The 20791-nt window shown below is 45.7% G+C and overlaps 1 long non-coding RNA gene across 1 annotated transcript in view; it reads left to right on the forward strand.

The window, feature by feature from the left end:
- The first annotated feature begins 18111 nt into the window (after window positions 1–18111).
- The window catches only part of LOC148004963 (uncharacterized), a 4877-nt gene continuing 2197 nt past the window's right edge, over window positions 18112–20791 (forward strand). The window contains exons 1-2 of the long non-coding RNA XR_015625980.1: window positions 18112–18239; window positions 20003–20115. This is a non-coding gene — a long non-coding RNA (uncharacterized LOC148004963). The remainder of the gene's footprint in view (window positions 18240–20002; window positions 20116–20791) is intronic.

A 20791-nucleotide genomic window follows, 5' to 3' on the forward strand; every position in this document is an offset into this window, starting at 1 on the left:
TCTCTGTCTGTCTCTCTGTCTCTTCTCTGTCTCTGTCTCTCTGTCTCTCTCTCTGTCTCTGTCTATCTCTCTTACATACACAGAGAGAGAGAGAGACAGAGACAGAGACAGAGACAGAGAGAGACACAGAGAGAGATTGAGAGAGATCTACCCTTGTAGCCTGATAGGTCATCCCATATTTATAGAGTATTTTTATTCTCATGATGAATATATACACCCTCCCTGTTCAGTGACATGCAATCAAGTACCGTCTAACCATCCCACGTCCTCAGTTCTGGTGTCCGCACCACTGTGCTTCCTGTTTAGTTCATTATGGAGAAGGAGCCATTGCTCATACATTAGTCTGTTCAAATTGTGACATCTGAAACTTGATGTCAATCATGATGTTTATACATACCAAAGCAGGACTCAGGTCAATCAATCATACCAGGCCCCCTGCAGGGACAACGTCAGTGTCCCAACTGTGGCGGTGTAGAACAGCCGGGACCCCCTCCCTGCTTTTCAGTGGAACAAAGAGCCTCTTACAGAAGCTCACTAATTTTAGAAGAAATAGTTTCTTATTTTGGTCGCAGCTGTTGGCATTCCGAGGGCCTCTTACCCTGACCCATGAAATGAGGAGGCTCTGCCCGAGGTTCTGTCCTGTCAGAGGGTTTGGTGACATCATTTGGAGAATTACTAGGCTGCAGGGAGTGTGCTTTGTGTGTGGTGGATAAAGGCTGAAAGTGGCTTGTATACCTAAGGACGGGGCTCTCAAGCTGGCTTCAGGGCTGATTCTCAGAGAATCCCCTCTTTAGGAGAGTGCTTGCCCCAACTGAAGTGGAGAGACGGCTTTTCTGGAGAGCATCCAATGCCACGGGCCATCTGAACAGGAGCGTGGTAGGGGACATAGCAGGAGTCACTGGCCCTGTGGATACATCACCAACCTCCCTTCCCTCTCAAGTTTCAAGCATTTCGATCACTTTGAGTTTTCTTTCTTTCTTTCTTTCTTTCTTTCTTTCTTTCTTTCTTTCTTTCTTTCTTTCTTTCTCTCTCTCTCTCTCTCTCTCTCTCTCTTTCTTTCTTTCTTTCTTTCCTCCAGATTTTATTCCCCTCCCAGCCCATTCTGATCCCTAAAGAGTTTCACATCCTATACCTCCTCCCCACCCCTCCGTACTACCCCACATCTCCACAAGGATGTCTCCACCTCACCTACCCCACTAGACCTCTAAACTCTCTGGGGCCTCCAGTCTCTTGAGGGTTACATGTATCTTCTCTGACTGAACCCAGACCTGGGAGTCCTCTGCTGTACATGTGTTGGAGGCCTCACCTCAGCTGGTATATGCTGCCTGGTTGGTGATCCAGTGTCTGAGAGATCTCAGGGGTCCAGGTTAACTGAGACGGCTGGTCCTTCTACAGGGCTGCCCTCCTCCTCAGCTTCCTCCAGCTTTTCCCTAATTCAGCCATAGGGGTCAGCAGCTTCTGCCCATTGGGCGCACACATCTGCATCTGATTCAGCTGCTTGTTGGGTCTTTTGGAGAACAGTCAGGGTAGGTTCCTTTCTGTGAGCGCCCCATAGCCTCAGTAATGGTGTCAGGCCTTGGGGCCTCCCCTTGAGCTGGATCCCACTTTGGGTCTGTTGCTGGACCTCCTTTTCCTCAGGCTCCTCTCTATTTCCGTCCCTGCAGTTCTTTCAGACAGGAATAATTATGGGTCAGAGTTTTGACTGTGGGATGCCAGCCCCATCCCTCACTTGATGCCCTGTCTTTCTGCTGGAGGTGGATTTAGTAAGTTCCTTCTCCCCACTGTAGGGCCTTTCAACTAGGGTACCCCCCCATTTGAGTCCTGAGGGTCTCTTACTTCCCAGGTCTCTGGTACATTCTAGAGGGTCCTCCCAACCTCCTTCTTCCCGACGTCACCTGTTTACAACCTTTCTGCTGGCCCTCAGGGCTTCAGTCCTTTTCCCCCACCCAATACCAGATCATCTTCCCCTCTCCCCCCAACCCCATCCCCTTCCCCTCCCCTGCCCCCCCCATTGTGGTTGAGGTTTCAGGGTGGTGTTGCCTTTTGAATGTCACTGTCATGATGCACTTGTGGCTTCAGAGAAACCCTCCATCTGCTGCTACATGGAGATTTTGCTCAGCTTTGTGTGGTGGCCCCACTAGCTCCAGCTCACGGTAGAGTGACAAGTCCTTTCAGCTCCTTCTGGTTCAGTCTTCAGTGAGAAGAAGCCTCTTCCACAGCGGCTTTGATCATTGGCTATTTGTTGTAACGGAGTCTATGGGGAACTCTGGTCCAACTTAAATCTCTCTGTCTGTCTCTGTCTCTCTGCCTCTCTGTCTCTCTGTCTCTCTGTCTCTGTCTCTGTCTGTCTCTCTCTCTCTCTCTCCGTGTGTGTGTGTGTGTGTGTGTGTGTGTGTGTGTGTGTGTGTGTGTGTGTAATGTTTTAAAAGAACAACCTTCAACTCTCCTGAAGCCTAGATTCCTCGGGTTACTAGAACTTTCTTTCTTCCGAAATATATGCTAGTTCCCTCCTTGTTAACTTGCAGGCTGGGTTTTTTTTAATTATTTATTTTTATTTTATGTACATGAGTACACCATAGCTGTCTTCAGACACATCAGAAGAGGACATCAGAGCTCATTACAGATGGTTGTGAGCCACCATGTGGTTGCTGGGATTTGAACTCAGGACCTCTGGAAGAGCAGCCAGTGCTCTTAACCACTGAGCCATCTCTCCAGCCCCCAGGCAGGGGGTTTTACAGACATTGATTACCAGGATTTTAAGTTTTGCTGCTTTGCAGCTGGTCTCTGATTACTCCTCTTGTTACTCTGTGGAGAAAAGTCTTGGGGAAAGCTATACGCAGAGTGGAATCCTCCTGACCATGATCCTGGAGGCTGCGGAATCCAGCTGCCATCCCCTTTGATCGCAAACGTCAGTGTAGCAGTTCCTGCTGACAGTTGTATGTGCAGCAAGGGAAGGGATCATCCTTGGCCTTCGCTTGTACAAACGCCTCGGTTGTACGGACGCTGGAATATGCTGGCCCCTGACCAGGAGTGGTAGACAGCTAGCTGCTCTCTGACGAGTCGACCTTTTTTGAGTTTTCTGCCCCATTTGTTTCCTACATAGTTAGTCCATTACATTTCTTTTTAAATTTCTTAGAGAGCATCACATTTTCCAGGATGTTGGGAAAGCAGAAAAATCAACAGAGGCAAATGAGGTACATTATAGAACCCGAATGCCTCACTTCCAAGACTTGATGCTAACAGATCACGTGGCCATCGTGCAGGTGTGGCCCTAAGAAAGACGGGAAAGCACAGTGGTGAACTCTTTCACTTGTCTCTGTTGTTAGACAACTTGTCTTTACATCCTGAATTAAACAACACCACCACCAACAACAAAACCTCGGAAGGGACGTTCTGACCTTATCAAAACAAAACTTACAGCCTTCCCTCTCACCAACGAACACCATCGTGGCTGCCTTTTTAGCTACATGAACAAAGTGGTTTAAAAGTAGTGCTGGGGAAAACTATTCAGCCTGAAAACTGAATCCAGAAAGCCCCGTGTCAGACAGACTCCATGTTGGCTGTGGTCTGAGGCTGGTCCCTAGTCCAGGGCTTTTGAAAGTCACTTAACTACTTGTTTGTGCGGAATACAATTTTGTGCAATTTAAATGCTTTGGCCAGCATTGACCTGTAGTTGCCAAAGTGGGCTTAAATAATAGGGGTACAGTAACAGTTCAGGAGCCGCAGAGAACCATTTCGTGCCGGCATTAGTAAACCACAGCATATTCTTTGAGCAAGCAAACAAGCAAGTTTAAAAGCAGCCGTGTGCTTTTTTCTTGGTTCATTTCAATTTCTACAAAATTATCATTTTTCCCCCTCATCAGATAAGAGTCGGCTCATCAAGGGTATGTGCGAGAACCACGCATCTTCTGGGTTTTGAACGGATTGTCTGGGCATTCAAGCCTCCCCCGTGGCATTGCCGTGAACCACTTGCTGTTTGCAAGGCTCCCCTCCCCGTCCCCTCCGTGCCTGTGCTGTGTGCACACGTTTCCCGTTCCCATGGCGTGAAGGTCAGTCCAAGCGCACAGCTGACCAAGGGATATCACATTACCAACATTGATTTCATAAATGTGAGAATTCTCGTTGGTTCTGTCCCCTGTTGTGTAACAGTGCCTTGGCATAATTGTTCAGTAAATATTTTTAAGTGAATGATTGATTATTTTAACCCATGGCGCTAGCTTGCACTGGTTGGGCGTTTCTAGACGGTGTAAAACACAGTTCATTCTGGAACTGTGGAAGAATTTGGGGAATGGCTAAATTTAGGGAATTATTCACTCCTGTTTAGCAACACTGATTTTGTTGAATTTTAAAACCATATTTTATGGGGGTTGGGGATTTGGCTCAGTAGTAGAGCGCAAGGCCCTGGGTTCGGTCCCCAGCTCCGAAAAAAAAAACCAAAAACAAAAAACCATATTTTATAAATTACCTTCGTGTTTATTTTTGCATCAGTGTGGATCTGACCTTTGAGTCTGCTCTCCAATGAACATTGCCATCAAAGAAAGAGAGGATAAGGGAAAGGCAGTTAGATGGAGCCTTCTGTCCTGGGGAGAGAGCTTAGAAAAGGAAGAGGGGTATTATGAAAGCACACAGTGTCTTACCAGGAAGAATCCTGTCTGTAGGTTTTAAAGGATGAAAAAAAGCTGATTTGGATAGTCTATCATCTTGTCTGTCTGTCTGTCAATCTTCTATCTTCTACCTATCTATCAATCTATCAATCTATCTATCCACATACCTATCTATCATCTATTATCTATCTTCTATAAATTATCTATCTACCATCTATTGATTATCTATCATCTATCATCTACTGCCAATTATCTATTTATCATCCATCAATCTGTCTATCTATCTATGTATTTATTTATCAATCATTTATTTATCTATCATTTGTCATCTGTCTTTCAACAGGTCACAGGACTATTCTCATTCACTGGTTTTATAGGTATTTCTGTGTGTAATATATTTTATGTGACACCCATTCTATAATTATAACTAAATGTATTGAATCTTTTGTATGAGGTTAAGTTTGAGTTTATTAAAAAATATTTTAATATACATTTTAGACACCAGGGTTACAAGAACGAGGCACTTGGGAAGAAAGGAAGGAAGTCTAAGAGTAATAGTCATACGTAGATTTTTAAGTTACTGCCTTCAAGGAGATGCTCCAGATCTCAGTGAGGTTGTAGGGTGGGCCCTGAGCTGTATCTGATGGGATTATAGTTTATATACTGGAACTCTAGGCCATAGAGGTGCAGGACTTTAGTATATTTTGTGTAAACAAAATTATACCTATTTAGATATTTCCAAAGCCATCCAGGAGGGGAGCGCACTGTTGCCAAGGTCCTCTACTGCATGATGTATTGTTACTTTAACACTCAACATAAACATGATTATCAGTCTTACCCAGCTGTATTTTCTTGTGGTGCCTGTGCTTGGTTTGGATATAAGAAAAATGCTGCTTTCGTGAGAGTTTAGCAGTATCCCTTCCTTTCCTTTTTAATTAACTAAATTGGGAAAGGTCGGTATTAGTTCTTTCTTGAAAGTCTGGTAGAACTCACCAGTGAGTTCGTCTGGGACCGTGCATTTCTTGGTGTGAAGAATATTTTTATTACCAAATCAATCTTACTGCTTGTAAGACTGCTTAAATATTTACCTCATCTGGACTTCATTTTGACAGACCACATGCACCAAGAGACCTATCCATGCCTTCTAGATTTTGCAATGTAACAAATATCTGTTTTTATGGTTTGTATGAGTTATTTTCTGAGTTTTACTCTTATCCAATTGAAATGGCTCTCTTTCCACCTCTAACTTTATTAATTTGGGCATTTTCTTTCTTCTGATTAGTTTGCTTTAGTGTGTGCACATTTATAACAATATGACATATTATGCAATTATTTTTGTAAAGATCCGACTCTATTTCATGGGCTCTGTACTGTTTTTCTCATTTCAGATTCATTAATTTCTTTCCTGTCCTTAGTTCTTTCTGTTTACTGATTTTGAGTTTGCTTGTTTCGTTTTTCCAAACCCCTAAAATGTGTCATTAATTTATTTACCTGAAATCTCTCAGTTCTGAAGACTCCCCCCTTGGGTTGTTTTAATTGTATCCCATGCGGTTTGGTGTTATTTGCTTTTGTGTCAAAGAATCGCCATGTACACAGAATCCCTAGAATCTCATATTTTAAGTTTAACTTCCAGTGGCTACAGAAGAGCGGAGGAGGGACCGAGAAGACTGGAGGGATGTGTAGACGGGAGTGGGATGGAGCCGGAGGCTCTTGTCCTTTCTTCCGCTCTATCTGTGCTAGACGGTGATCGCCAAAGGAAACAGGCCATGCTAATAAAATCCATGGAGAAGATTTTACAGATGGGAGACGTTATCTAGCAAATGGGTCTTGTCCCAGGCTCTTACTAAGGCAGTGTGGAGCTGCAGTTCTGGGAGGTATCTGAGGGTTTGCGCCATTCCACACACTGGGAGAGATGGCCTCGCTGTCCAGAGCAGGCTCCAGTTACAAGTGGTTGGGGGCACTGGATAAGCCACCCTCATACCTTTAGTAGTCTCTTGGGAATGGGGATACCTCAGGCCACACTGCTTGTACTTTATGCTGGTGGCTTCTTGGGTAGACTCGGTTGACTTGGGTCACATTTGTTCTCCCTCTATCTCTCACCGTGGCTTTCCCACACACGATCTAATGGCCAAACAGGCCACAGCTTCCAGCTTGTCCTAGTTGTCTGCTCTTTGGGGTTTGACGGCCAACTAACATTGGTATTCAACTGCTTCTCTGGGGTAGAAGCGCTGCGTCTACACAGAGCCCCTTAGCCTAACTCACTTGCTCAATGGAAGGAACCATCTAGTGTATTTTTCCCACTCTGAACAAGGCCTCTCACAGATGAGCACCTTGCATGCACTGGGTGTCAAGGAAAGATGGCATCAAGAAGGCCAAGCTTGCGCAGCTGACATCTGGAAGGCTGTGTGTGGTTAGCAAAGGATCCCAGGTCCCCTCTGCACTTTACTGGCAAGGTTGGCTTTGTGCAAATACTTTATCTTTGCAAATTTAAAAATGCAGTCAGTTAAGAAGAATCTTTGCTTGCTCAAAGATTGATTCCACGGTTCAGTTTGAATGATTTTCACCGATCTCGTTCTTGCTTCGTTGATCTCCCCCTGACTCCCAAGGAGTACTGTGAGGCCATATTGGAACAGGGGATTTCCAAAAGAATATTTTACCAGTGATTAGTATGAGTGCTTTCCTAGAGGGAAGATTTGATTGTAGAGATATACCCAGTCAGAACTCCAGGCAAGCTTGACTCAGACACATGCTCTCCTAGACATCTAAGTCAGACAAACAGAAATTAGCCACCAGGCTTTGTGCTCAGTGGCCTTTCTCATTCTGGGCCCCTGCTAGTGAGACCCTGGATGGTCTCAAGATGAGTGTGTGTATTGATTTTTGAACAGATAGCCCACGTCTATTCCCACAGTTACACGGTCTACGTATCTCCTACATGCTCACCTGTGGGCATTACTGCCGTCAAAGGAGATGCATATTCACGCGTGGACCAATCTCCTCTGCCTCTGCCCTCATGCGTCTGAGCAAGGGAGTTAGGCTAAGGTCCTTTCTGTAGATGCAGCTTTTCCCCGAGAGACTTATCACGGCTCCCACATTCGCTTAGACTGCAATTGGAGCTCTATTTAGATCCCGGCTCTAAGACAGAAACCTTTCTTCGCAACTGCGGCCCTGAACAAACGATTCGGCGCACAGGGGTCCTCGTTTGTGCGGTTGCTCCAGTGAGTGCAGGGGTGGGAAAAGGCTGATGGGGAGGGAACTGTGTGGTTTTAAATACCTGGTTTGTCATACCTAAGGAGTTCTGATTTTATCTTAAGCACCTCCAATCGTGTCCGAATTTCATAACATTATTCTGGAAAATATATGTGGCTTCTATCTCATCAAATACTGGTAAAAACTGGTAGGGTTGCTAAGTTACATGAGGCGTCTAGGCAAACACCGACTGGAAATAGATTTTTAGGGGATGGTTTTTAATCAACAAAATTGATCTTTCCTTCAGCCCTGAATGTCTGGTTGGTGGAAATTAAAAAAAAAATTTCCAGGGTAAGATGTGTTTTGGACTGGAGTTTGGTGGTGACCGTTAACCATGGTGAGCTGCAGCGGTGAGAGGCGTGAGGCGTTTGCCTGCGGCTCATTTCGTGCACTGAAGCAACAGATGGCATCTGGAACTTAAGTTTTCCCACCCACCAAGCGGGGAATGGGAAGTGTGAGGTATATTACCTTCCTGGCCAGTGCTCCATGCTCAGAGTATCTGGGGTTGGCGGTATGTCCATGATTAAAAAATACCCTTGCTAAAGAAAAAAAAGAAAGAGATTGGATTTCAGAAGTTGAGATTTTTTTAAAAATTTGCTTCTACCATTTAATAGTCTCCAAATCTCCTTTCTTCAGTTTGGAAAATGGTGCTTGGCGTGGTTAGGAGTTTATGTAGACTAACGCCCTCAGCTGCATGAAAATTATTTCTCATCCTCTGGCCTGGTCCGCTGGGCGGGCGCCAACTTACCATCCATCTTCTCCCACAATTGGCCCCTTTAAGTTAACAACTCAGGGAGGAGTGATTTTATTGTAATGACCGCAGACGCAGCTCCAGGTCAGGCGTAACTCTGCGTGGGTATCGGTGACAGCTCTTGGGGCCTGATCCTGAGAGACACCCAGTCGTGATATACAGCGACAGCTCCTGTAAGCCCCAAATGACAACATGTGCAGTTAGTACGTTAAGTTAAAACAGCCAGGCACGCTCAGCGTATGGTCTGACTGGAGGCATGAGAGTCTTCCAAAAATGAGTGTGTGTGGCTAGCTTGCTCGAGCTAGGTGTGTGTTTCTGAGGTTTGTGGGAGACCCTTGGTGGCAATGCTGGAAACCAAGAGGCTGAGCCCGCCTGCCCTGGCTCCTCTCTCTCTGGTCCTCAAAGTTAAAATAGTCCCAAGTTTGGCAAAGAGCTGCTCCTGCTTGTCCCTTCTCTCGTTCTGCGAGCGATTGCTTATTCTGTGTACTTTTCGAGAAGGGAAAAATACTTTGTAAGCAATACACCTATTTGAAGTGTGACTTTAAAACCTCTCACACAGACTCACTTTGTAGGGATCTAAAGCTGAATTTGACTCTGACTTTCCTTTCCTCTGTTCCCCACCTCAGCGGAGACCCCGACCCCCAAGCTCTGCCGTGTCAGTAGGAGAATTCCCCCCTGGGTGTCCTTCACCAAGATGCATACAGATATGGTTATTATCCCAATTTTGGGGACGTTGGAAATCCCCATTTATTTCGTAGCTAGAAAAACGCTAATAAGCCCAACCGGTTTATTTCTCTTTGTGAGTAGAAAGTGTTGAAAAGAGAGGTTCCACCGACATTATGTTTCAGATCTTGGAAGACTGTTCTGTCTTTTCGATTTTAACTTCACAGAGGAAGTAGTCATGTTTACCTTGTCCATGATACATGAGGACTTCCGTTCCAGGTGGCGGCTCACCTTTGGTCAACAAATAGAACTTATTTCACCGAAGCCTGAGGCTAATGGTCTTCCTGATGAGAGAGCAAGAACATGGATAAAAAAGCGTTGAAGTTAGAAATCTCTAGAGCTCCTCTAGATGGCCATGCTTTAACCATGTGTCTCTCTAAATGACAGTGCGAGTTCTTACAGAGCGAGCTGGAGGCCAGGCCCTCCCTAACCCGAAAGGATGGCGGTTACACCACAGTGCTGGTCAGGGAATTTCCAGAAGAAGCACGGCGCTCGAAGGACTTGTGCAGACGTTTTGCTTGGGAAGGACAAGATTTAACATGAAAGTTGTGGTATTTAATGAACTTTAAGGTACAGATCATTCTTCCTGCCATTTTTTTTTCACAGAGCCACGCACGGGGGAATAATGAACTCAAAGAATTTGGCGCAGATATGGAAGTAATTGGGACTTGTCCCTACATGAGATCAGTGGAAACCAACATTTGTAGTGTGCAGTTATAATACGAAAAGATCCCAAAGAATCTTTTCACCTGTCTAAAACATGTGAACATTTCTCCCTCAGGGGGAAATCTGAAATTCTTTCTGGAATGTAGTGTTTTCTAATTATTCTTGTAATGGCTCCCTGCCATCCCTGATGAAGACATTGTAACACTCGTCTTTTCAGAGTCTTCAGAGACATTACTAGTGAGACGGACTGTTCAAACTTGATGTTCCACAAAAGCCGAGTGTTAGCGGGATGGGACGTGGACAGTCATTGAAATTGTAGTTAAAGATGCAAACGGCTTTCTTTTCCTGATGACTGTGACATAAGTGGAAAATCTGCCAAAAATGGTGAAGCCGTAGCTTGTAGAAGTCTTGGGCAGTTGGTTTATTTTTATTTTCAGATGAAATTCACGTAGAGTTCAGTCACTTTTTTAAAAGATTTATTTATTTTATGTTTATGTGTGTGTGTGTATGCGTCTGAGTGTGTGCATGTACACCGTGTGCACACGGATGCTGGCGGAGGCCGGAAGATGGCCTTGGATCCTCTGGAGGTGGGGGTTACAGGCTGTTGTGAGCTGCCTGGTACGGGTGCTGGGAACTTAACTCAGGTCAACCGCTCTTATGTGTAGACTGTTAATCTAGTCTGAATTCGGCTCTGAAGCTGAAGAATCCTTTCAGGAGGGGGTCCACAGTCTTTTGTTTGTGGCTTCTGACAGCTCCAACACCATCTGTTGGGGATGTTGCGCCTTCTCCATTGAAACCAAAGGCTCTTGGCTTAGCTCTGTGTGTCGTCAGTCCCTGGGCTAGCTCACGGTCCCCGAGACTGAGGCATCACAGTAAATGTTGGGATGGGAAAGTGCGTGAACTCCAAGTACACGGACACCAACTTTGTTCCTCTCGGACAATGCTGCATTGGGTCTTCAGGGTCCCAGGAGTTCCACGTCCATCTAAGCACCAAATCTTCATTCTGCACGGGAGGGTGTTGGGATTCCGAAGTCACACCGGGTCTGCAGAACAGGTCGGCTAGGATTTCCTTCCTGAAGGTAAAAGTCTCACTCCGTGAAGGTGGGATGTCTTTCCACTCACCGAGGTCTCCTCTTGATTCTTTCAGTAGTGTTTGTGGGTGTCAGCGTGCGAGGCTTTGACATCTTGGATGGAATTGATCCCCGAGTAGTCTGGTGCTGCTGTGGGTGGAATTGTTTTCTTTTCAAGTTTTTAAACCTCTTTAGTCTTATTCATTCCCTACCCCCATTGCTCCTCCCAGATCCTCCTCATCCCAGTCCCTCCCTCCCTCCCTCCCTCCCTCCCTCCTTCCTTCCCTTTCTCCTCTCAGTCCAGTTTGTGTTAGGCCATTAATTCTGGGCATGTGGCCTGCTCTGGAGTATGGTTGGCACACCAGGAATCAGATCATTAACCAAAGACAACTCTCCCTCTCCCAGAAGCAATCAAAGGCCAACAGTCCCTCAGCTAGGGGTGAGACTTCATGCCCACCTTCCTGGAACTATTTTCTCAATCTCTCTTTCTGATACATTGTATTGCCGGTGTGTGGAAACCCCTTTAATGAGCTGACTAGTGCCCAGTAACTGGACTGCATTTGCAAACCCTGGCGATTCTCTTTGGACGTCGGCTTTGATGGTTTCCATGTGTAGAGACAAAACCATCTACAGACAGAAGTCATTTAGGTTCTTCCTTTCCAATTTGGATGCCTTTAACGTCTTTTTTTCTTTCCTAGTAGTTCTTGCCAGGGCTTCCAGTACAGTGCTGAATGGTAGCGTTGAGAGCGGGGATCCTTATCTTGTCCCTCTTCTTTGGGAATAGCTCTGCCTTTCGACATTAGGATGACTTAGCTGGTGCACACTAAGGTCTTCCTTGTGCCTAGGAAGTTCACGCCATTCCTCGGATACGGAGTATATTTTACGTGAAGAACTATTGATTTTGTCAAATGAGGATTTCCGCGCTTGTGTCTCGTGATCTTATGTTTCTGCTTGTATCCTGCTAGTGTAGTGTGTTACATTCATCGTCATCCCCGGGTTCCTCAGACAACTCACCGAACCCCAGGATCTCACCTTCGCAGCGTGCTATTGAACTCAGCCCGTCAACGCTCTTGAAGACTTTTCAAAATCTATATTGCAAAGACTATTTTCCTTCTTCTTTTTTCAGTTTTCTTGTGGTGTCTGTGTCCAGGTTTGCTAGTAAGCAGTATTAATCTTGAAGGGCGTGTCTGGAGTTTGTGCCTTTTCTGTCAGGAAGAATGCACTGGGTTGGTGTAGATTCTCCTTTTAAATATTTGGTAAAATTCACTCGTCCCCAGAATTAATTTTGTTGACTGAGTTTTAAAATTTCCTAATTAAAAAGTAAATATAAATTTCAAGTTTTAGGTAAATGTGAATTAGATAACTATGCACGGTGCATCGGGTTTTGAAATGTGTACCTACTATGGGATGGCCTCAATCAAGGTACTTGATGTGTTTGTGGCCTTCACGTAGTTACTGGCTTCAGGAATTTTTCAAATGTTTTCTGTGTGGGGGGAAAAAACTTTCTTCATAATTGGAGCATTGGAATCAGCAGTGAACATGAGGTGGTCTATTTTACCATTCTTTCAAAGTCAGGCATCAGCCCAGGAAGGTGGGCAAGCTACGTGAGTGCGGAGAACACTTGAAGCCCTAACAGAGCCCTTTCCCACTTTCCTCTTTGAATGACAGGAGGGTCTGATCTTACACATAACCTAGGTCCTGTCCTTCCCTCCGCCTCCTTCTCTTGACACAAACCTTACATGAGTCCATTTCTGCATCTTATATCCTGTGTATTTTAGAGTTGACCAAGCCTGTGACCTTACCATGTCTTCAGGTCATTGGGAAAGTCTGGATATTAGTAATTTTCCATTCGAACAGCCTAGTTTGGGGTGGGAGGGTGGCTAGACTAGCAGGTGCTAACAGGGTCTAGTAATGTTTGGACGGTTGATAGCTGGATCTGAGCTGGCTTAGGTGAAGCGTCAGATTTGATTTCCGGCCTGTACGCTGCCACTAACTACACTAGTTGTAGTTGGAGTGATCCGCCCCACATAACTGAAATTTTATCCCTTTGAACAAAATCCTCACCACTACCACCACCACATCACCCCGGGCTTTCCTAGGTAACTGACATTCTGTTACCTGCTCCTATGAGTCTGGGCTTTTGTACTCCACATATAGATGAGAGTGGCTTCTCTCCGCCCCTGAGTTGGGCGGCTGGGTCACAGGGTGGCTCTATTTAGCATTTCTTCTCAGGAGACTTCACACTGTTTTCTGCAGTCACTGCGCTGCCGTGCGTCGTCCTTGTCCATATCCGGTTCTCTCCTGTCATTCACAGCCTCATGGCTCATGCTATCTTTTGGGATCATACCCCCCCCCCCAAAAAAGAAAACTTTATCAGATGAATATAGCTGAGGTCTCCCCTGCAGATCTTTGTGGACATCAAGACACTTTCCCGTGACAGGATTACTGAGACGGTCCTGAGCCAGCTGTCACCGTGTCTTCGTTTCTGTGACCCTTTGCTTGGCTGTGGACAGACTCTCATAATGCTCTCTGAGTAGGTCTGCAGTTTCTGTGAGGTCAGTGGTTACTCCCACTTGCCAAATCTCTTGTTCTTTCGCAAGCTTGAGTTTCACACTCGCCTTGTTCACGGTATAAAGGCAAATGCCTGGTTTGAGTTTCGGATGCTTTCCCAGTCTCTGTTTTACCCATCTCTTCCACCTTTCTTTCCTTCCTTCTGTTATCTCTGGGTTTAGGTTTGCTATCCTTTTTGCCAGTTCCTTAACACATAAAACCAGGCCACCGGTTTGTGATAATTCATCTGTAAGCTAACAGGACGGCTATTCATTTTCCGGTAAGCGCCATCTTACCAGCACCCCAGGAGTCCGGGTCTGTTGCCGTGCTGTGCTATTTTCATTATCTTAGTTTTTTTTTTAAAGTTTCCCCCGCGATTTCTGCTTTTGCTCACTGGCTATTTAACAGTAATAAATTAATTTCTGCCCGTCGGTTCATTTTCGAATTCCCTTCTGTCGCGATCACTATCTTGGTTCAGTGTCTGGATTCAGTTGTAAGGTGTAATTTTCAGACCCACTGGCAATTGCTTTTGGCTTCAAATTTTGGCATCCCAGAGAAGGTTCCGTGCGCATTTGAAAAGAGTATCTGTTCTGCCGTTGTTGGGTAGTGTTCCAGGGCGTGTCTGTTAAGCCCGGCTGATTGCTCAAGTCCTGTTTTCTTACTGGAAGTACCAGGAAGCTCTACGGGGATAGCGGGCCAGAGTGTGCACGGCTTCCTTCTGCTGGCCTGGCCGATGGGAGATGGGAGTTGGTGTGCACAAGGCTGAAGGCCGTCAGAATTTACAAGTTCGTCTTTAATCAGCCAGGTCATTGGTTGCTGTAAATGCCAAAGCTGGCTGAGGTAGTCCAAATCATCATCGATCCGGATGTTTCTCGCCAGCTCAGTAGCTGCTTTGGGGGAAGTATGGATACTTGTAGCTGCCTGCTTTCCCATCTTGGGAGGTGCGCCTTCATAGTATTTTTTAGAACATCTATCATGTAAGCCAGTTGGATACTGGTAAAAGGTAGCATCAGATTTAAGTGAACAAAATGTTCAAACCAGGCAAAGGTAGAAATTTACATCCAGTAGAAGCTCCTGTCTAGCCTGCTCTAATTCCCACACCCTCTGCTACAGATGGGTCAACCTTGAACTGCTCTGTGCAACTTTGGGCTCCAGGTCTCATGTGTGGTGAGCAGAGGCTCCCTCTGGGCTGGCTGCTGGCACAGCTGACTTGATGGTGGACACTTTTCCACGGTGCTTAGCGTGCCAGACATCCAGCAAGTACCAGAGACTGCTCATCGTCTCTCACAGGAGCCAAGCAGTCTCGTGGCAATGTGGGCAGTTGGGCAGAAACCCTGCCCACCCCAGTTGCCTCAGGCTCTTCCTTGAATGCCAAGAGATTGATTCTGACCAGTATGAGGCCATGTGGCCCGAAGATAACCCGGGAAGCTCTGGGTTAGATGAGTCATTGAACGAGCTAACCACGCCATCTCACCTCATGGGTTAAGTACCACTCGAAACCCGAAGACCAGGCAGAGAGCAAGCACATCCTGAGCCAGACTGGGATTTGTCTCACTTTAAAGCCCTTTTCTTCCCGTCTTGCAAGTGCTATCTCTATTTTGGATGAAGAGGTTTCAAGGACCAGGGTTTCTGGGGAGGGATTCTCAGAGGAGGGATTTGTTGAGCTTTGATGGTGGAACAGAATTTGGAGGAGCAGATGGGGTCTATTCCTGGAAGGATCCCGAAGCTACAGAAATGGTACTTGAGAACAAAGCCGGAAAGAGCAGCCGAGGTGGCTTCTGGTTGGCTGCTCCTTCTCCGTCAAGGTGGCTTGTTTCAGTCAACAGTGATTTTGCCTAACATTTTATTGGTCTCCAAACTCGTATGACTGTTACTGAAAACAGTGCGAGAAGCTCTGGAGGGGAAAGGGCAGGCTCTAAGTCCAGCCTGGGGACAGGATTTACTCTGGCTGTGCAGTTTGGAGTGATCCACGCACCTCTCGAGATGTCCCCTTGAGACTCAGTTCCTTTGCTTCTAGCAGAAATGGGCTCCAAACGGGCCTCAGATTCTTGTCTGCAGCTGCTCTTCTCTGAACCGATCAGATTCCCCCATGGAGGCTACTGTGGCTTGGAGATGGTTTGAGTGGATCTCTCCCGACCCCCAGGGCTCATATGTCGAAAACTCAGTTCCCCACTGAGGGCTCAAGAGGGTGTTAAGTGGGGGAAACGTTAGTCTGACCATGGTGTTTAAGGGCAGGTTATTTGGGTAGTGATTAGATTTAGACATGAGGGTAGATCCTCCAGGGTTGAATGCTGTGGTTTTATAAGAGGAGGGTGAGAAGCCAGAAGACACACATACATGTAAGCTATAGGTTCTTTGGTGGTTACTTCAACATTGTTTGTAGTCATTTAAAATAGTATAAGGGATATATATATATACATATATGTATATATATTATATGTGTGTATATATGTATATATATTATATATGTGTGTGTGTATATATGTGTGTGTGTATATGTGTGTGTATGTGTGTATATATATGTGTGTGTGTATATGTGTGTGTGTATATATATATATATGTATGTATATATTTGTGGTCTTGATTTGTCTTAATTTGTTGGTCCACTTTTATTAGTGTAATGAAATGATGAAATGGCAGGTTATTTTATAAAGGAAAGAGGAATGTTTTCCCTCACAGTTCTCATCTAAGATCTAGGGCTGTACCTTGGGATGGTCCCAAGGAGGCAGAGAGCGTTTATGGGGAGGCGGAGAACCTGTACACGCATGCGTACGCAAGGTTCTAAGTTCAAAACCAAACCAAACCAAACAACCACTCAACCACCACTGCCCAAAGAAAACAGAAAACCAACAACGGTGGAAACCTGCCCACCATTCTTAACCCTGCAGGATAGGATCAGTAGTTATTAAAATCATTATTGCATCTGCCCCAGATGCCGTATCTTTCCCAACTAATGTGGAGACTTTCAGATGGGTAGTTTGAACAAAAAAATTCCTGCTCTCAGGAGCCTAATTTGTCATGCCTTGTCCTCCGTCTCCTTAGGCAAAGACAGTAACTCTATTTGACCGGGAGGCCATTGGTGGTGGCACAGGCATTGTGGTAAACCAGCCATCTGTGTTGGGAGGCCTTTGCATTGGGAGGGTTTCTGGCCGCAGGAGGAAGCTCAGCTCCTTCTATTGCTTGTCTGAGGTAAATTGTTTTAGTCATTGCAATGAGCAGTTTGACTGAGGTCGGAAGCCAGGGCATGTGTTTTCAATCGGAATCACATGACTAGGACATGAACACGCACTTCTCGCCAGCGAGACGGAATGGATTGTTCTCGTGAGTTTGGGATAATCGGGATGGTTTTCAGAGACCGATGAAAGCTCAGAATTTAATAGAAGTGCATGAAAACTCCTGCTTTAGACTGTAAGGATTCGGCTAACATGTGGCTGCTCCAGGAGCCAATTGCTGGCCTCTGTTCCCTGGGGATGAGTCTCCTGTGCTCGACCGATTGCCCACTGTGGGCAGACCCTGGGCCTTCTACCTGCTTCCTTCTCTACCAAAGGATCCTGGCACCTTGCAAGGAAGGGACTGCCCCAATTCTGTCTTTCCTCCACAGTCCTGGAAGCAGGGTTATTGAAGGAAGAAATACCAGAGTCTCAGAACCAGGAAGCATGGTTTGGGGACCATCCACAGGTCACCTCTAAGCTGCCCTTCGCTCTCCTCAGCCCCCATAGCAGCACACTCAGGAATAGCCTACAGTGGTATACACGCTTTTGAGCATGGGGAGAGGAAAATGTGGGTTGTCCTCTGCTGAGCTGCCAGCTGCTACTGGCAGAGGACCCACAGTCTTCCTTTTACAGTTGCTGGGAGTTTCTGCAGGTGGAGACTGGAGATCTAGAACGCCACTGCTGCTCACTGCACAATGGCAACTGTTTCCATCCTCACCTGACGCTGAACTTCTGTTTCTGGTGTGTGTGTGCGCGCGTGCGTGTGTGTATGTGTGTGTATGTGTGTGTGTATGCGTGTGTGTATGTGTGTGTATGTGTGTGTATATGTGTGTGTATGTGTGTATATGTGTGTATGTGTGTGTGCATGTGTGTGGTGTGTGTATGTGTGTGTATATGTGTGTGTATGTGTGTGTACGTGTGTGTATGTGTGTGTATGTATGTGTGTATGTATGTGTGTGTGTGGTGTGTGTGTGTGTGCGCGCACGTGCGTGCACGCGCATGTGTTGGCCCATGGTCAGCTGACTGACATGTTGCTGGGCTCTGGTGAGGTAGAGCATAATATTGGAAGGGCTTGGTGGAACAAGATTGCTCACCTCAGGGTAGTCAGGAAGCAGAGACAGAGACAGGACAGAGAGATAGGGAGGGAAGGAGAAAGGAAATGAGGGAGGGATGGAGGGACTGAGGAAGAGAGAAAGAAGGCAGGGGTCAGGGGGAAGTACCCCTCAGAGACACTCAGTGACCTACCTCCTCCAACCAGGCCTCACTTAGCACAGTTCACTGTCTCACAGGAGTCTCCTCAGAACCTGACTCCGTCCATTAAGCAAGAACCTTCAGGAGCCAATCACGTCTTCAGATTCTCCCCTCTGAACACAGCTTGCATCTGAGTCTGCGCCTTCGATATATAAGCCTTTGGAGGGTATGTATGTATATGTGTGCATATGTATGTATATGTATGTATGTATGTATATGTATGGATGCATATACAGGTATACACATCCATGTATGTATAGTCACATGTTTCCGGGTGACCCACTCTGGGTAGACCGACCACTGAGTCATTAAGTGTCTTTTTTTTTTTTTTGGTCTTTTTTTTTTTTTTTCGGAGCTGGGGACCGAACCCAGGGCCTTGTGCTTCCTAGGCAAGCGCTCTACCACTGAGCTAAATCCCCAGCCCCATTAAGTGTCTTTAACAGTGACAAAGAAGATAAATTACATCATCAGCTCAAGTTAACCTAACTCTGGATCTCCTAGTCCATGTAAGCTGTTGACCTGCCTAGGGGAAGGGACGCAGAGCACGGCCAGGGAGACTGTGGTGAACAGAAACACACAGACTGGCTTGGCCATTGGCCATCTCTGTGATAATTCAAGTCCCTGAGTTAAAAACAGACAAACAAAAAAACAGGAATTACAGCAGCAAAATATTCACCAGGAAGATTGTCCTTTCTGTTTGGTTTGTTCATGGGTGGGTTCTCATGCGCCTCCCCTCTGGGAACAGTCAAGATCTTGTATTCTTAGTATTTTAGTGAGTCTCTGCATTAACCTCTGCCCACTGAAAAAGATGCTTCACTCACCCAGGTTGGGAATAGCACCAATCTCTGGATGTAGACACAAATAGTTAGACAGCATTTGACAAGATGTTCAGTTAGCAAATAACATTAGTAGGGTCCTCCTAGGGCCTACTCAAGTCTGGGTTTTGACCAGATTTTTAGTCTCAGACTTGTGGAACAAACCTCAGATCTACCCAGACAGCAGATGGCTACCAAAATAACCTTGATGCCCCTATCGTACCAGTGGGCACATCTTCCATGGTAGGCCAGCATTGTAGCGTGCAGAGTCCAGGGCTGGGTTAGACTATTGATGTCTCTTCACCCCCAACAGCCCGTGTAATCACTCCCAGTGCTACGAAAGCTAGCCAGCAAGAGGAGGCTTCAAGCTTAGCTTCTCTATGTCCTTCAATGAAAATGTGTTGTGTTTTCAGCAATCGGGTCTAACCATTTAGCAGTAACGAGGTAGCCAGAACAATGGTACTAGCCATGTCACTTGGGAGACACAGGAGCCTCTTGACCATAACTCGTAGGGAGATAGCCCATGCCTGGTACTGAGATTTTTTTTTTTTATTTACTAAACCTTGTCTTCTGGGAACAGCATTGTATATCCATGTAAAATCTCTTTATCTAAACTTCCTCTTAAAAATAAATCATATTTTGTACCTATCTTACAAAATAGTGGGTTCCCATAAACCTCTTTCATACACCTTTCACTTGGGCTAACTCGACTCCTACCGACTCCTTCTCCGTCTTTCCATCCGTATCCTGACAAACCTTTAGCCTCCAGTCTTTCATATTCCACTACCCTGTCCTGTTATATTTTAATGGTTGTGAGATAGTAGGCTTCCATATGGGTTTTTTAAATACGCCCTTCATTTTGGCTAACCCTCTCTTACTCCCCCTTTCTCCTATTCCCCTCAACCCTTAACGTGCGTGAACATTTCAGCCTCCAGTTTTACTCCTTCTACTTTAGTTTTGCCTGTATTCTGTATTCATTTCCTTAATACATCCCTCTCCTCCCTCGATTACTTCTGTCTTAGTTAGGGTTTTACCTCGATTACTTCTGTCTTAGTTAGGGTTTTACTGCTATGCAGAGATACCATGACCAAGGCAACTCTTATTCGGACAACAGGTTCAGTCCATTATCACGACAGCATCCAGGCAGATCTGGTACTGAAGAGGGAACTGAGAGTTCTACATCTTGATCCCAAGACAGGCAGAAGGAGGTTGACCGCCTTTCTACAGGTAACCAGCAGGAGGGTCTCTTCTGCACTGGTCAGAGCTTGAGCCTAGGACCCCCCCAGTGACACACTTCCTCAAACAACACTACACCTATTCCAACAAGGCCACACCTCCTAACAGTGTCACTCCCTGTGGGCCAAGCATTCAAACACAGGAATCTATGCGGGGCCAAACCTATTCAAACCACTGCAGCTTCCACCATGGCTCCATGTGTGTTCCAGGCTAAGCACAACAAAAGAAAAGATTCAAAATAGAACTCTTGTATGAGTGAGAACTCTCAATGTTTGTCTTTCTGGTTCTGGGTGACATCATCCATAATACCCTTTCCCCCATGTCATTCATTTACCCTCAAATTTTGCGATTTCATTTTTTTTTGCAGCCAGTGGTTTTTTTTCTAAAGATTTATTTATTTATTATATATAAGTACACTGTAGCTGTCTTCAGACTCACCAGAAGAGGGCATCAGATCTCATTACAGATGGGTGTGAGCCACCATGGGAATTGAACTCAGGACCTCTGGAAGAGCAGTCAGTGCTCTTAACCACTGAGCCGTCTCTCCAGCCCCGTGATTTCATTTTTTCTGAACATATGAATCAAATTCTATCATGTGTATCAGCCTGTGCTAGTTAATGTTTCTTCTCTTTGTTTCTTTCTTTTTCTTTTCTTTCTTTTTTTTTTT

Source organism: Rattus norvegicus, chromosome 7, assembly GCF_021556685.1.
Source record: "Rattus norvegicus strain SHRSP/BbbUtx chromosome 7, alternate assembly SHRSP_T2T, whole genome shotgun sequence".
Taxonomy (NCBI): Eukaryota; Metazoa; Chordata; class Mammalia; order Rodentia; family Muridae; genus Rattus; species Rattus norvegicus.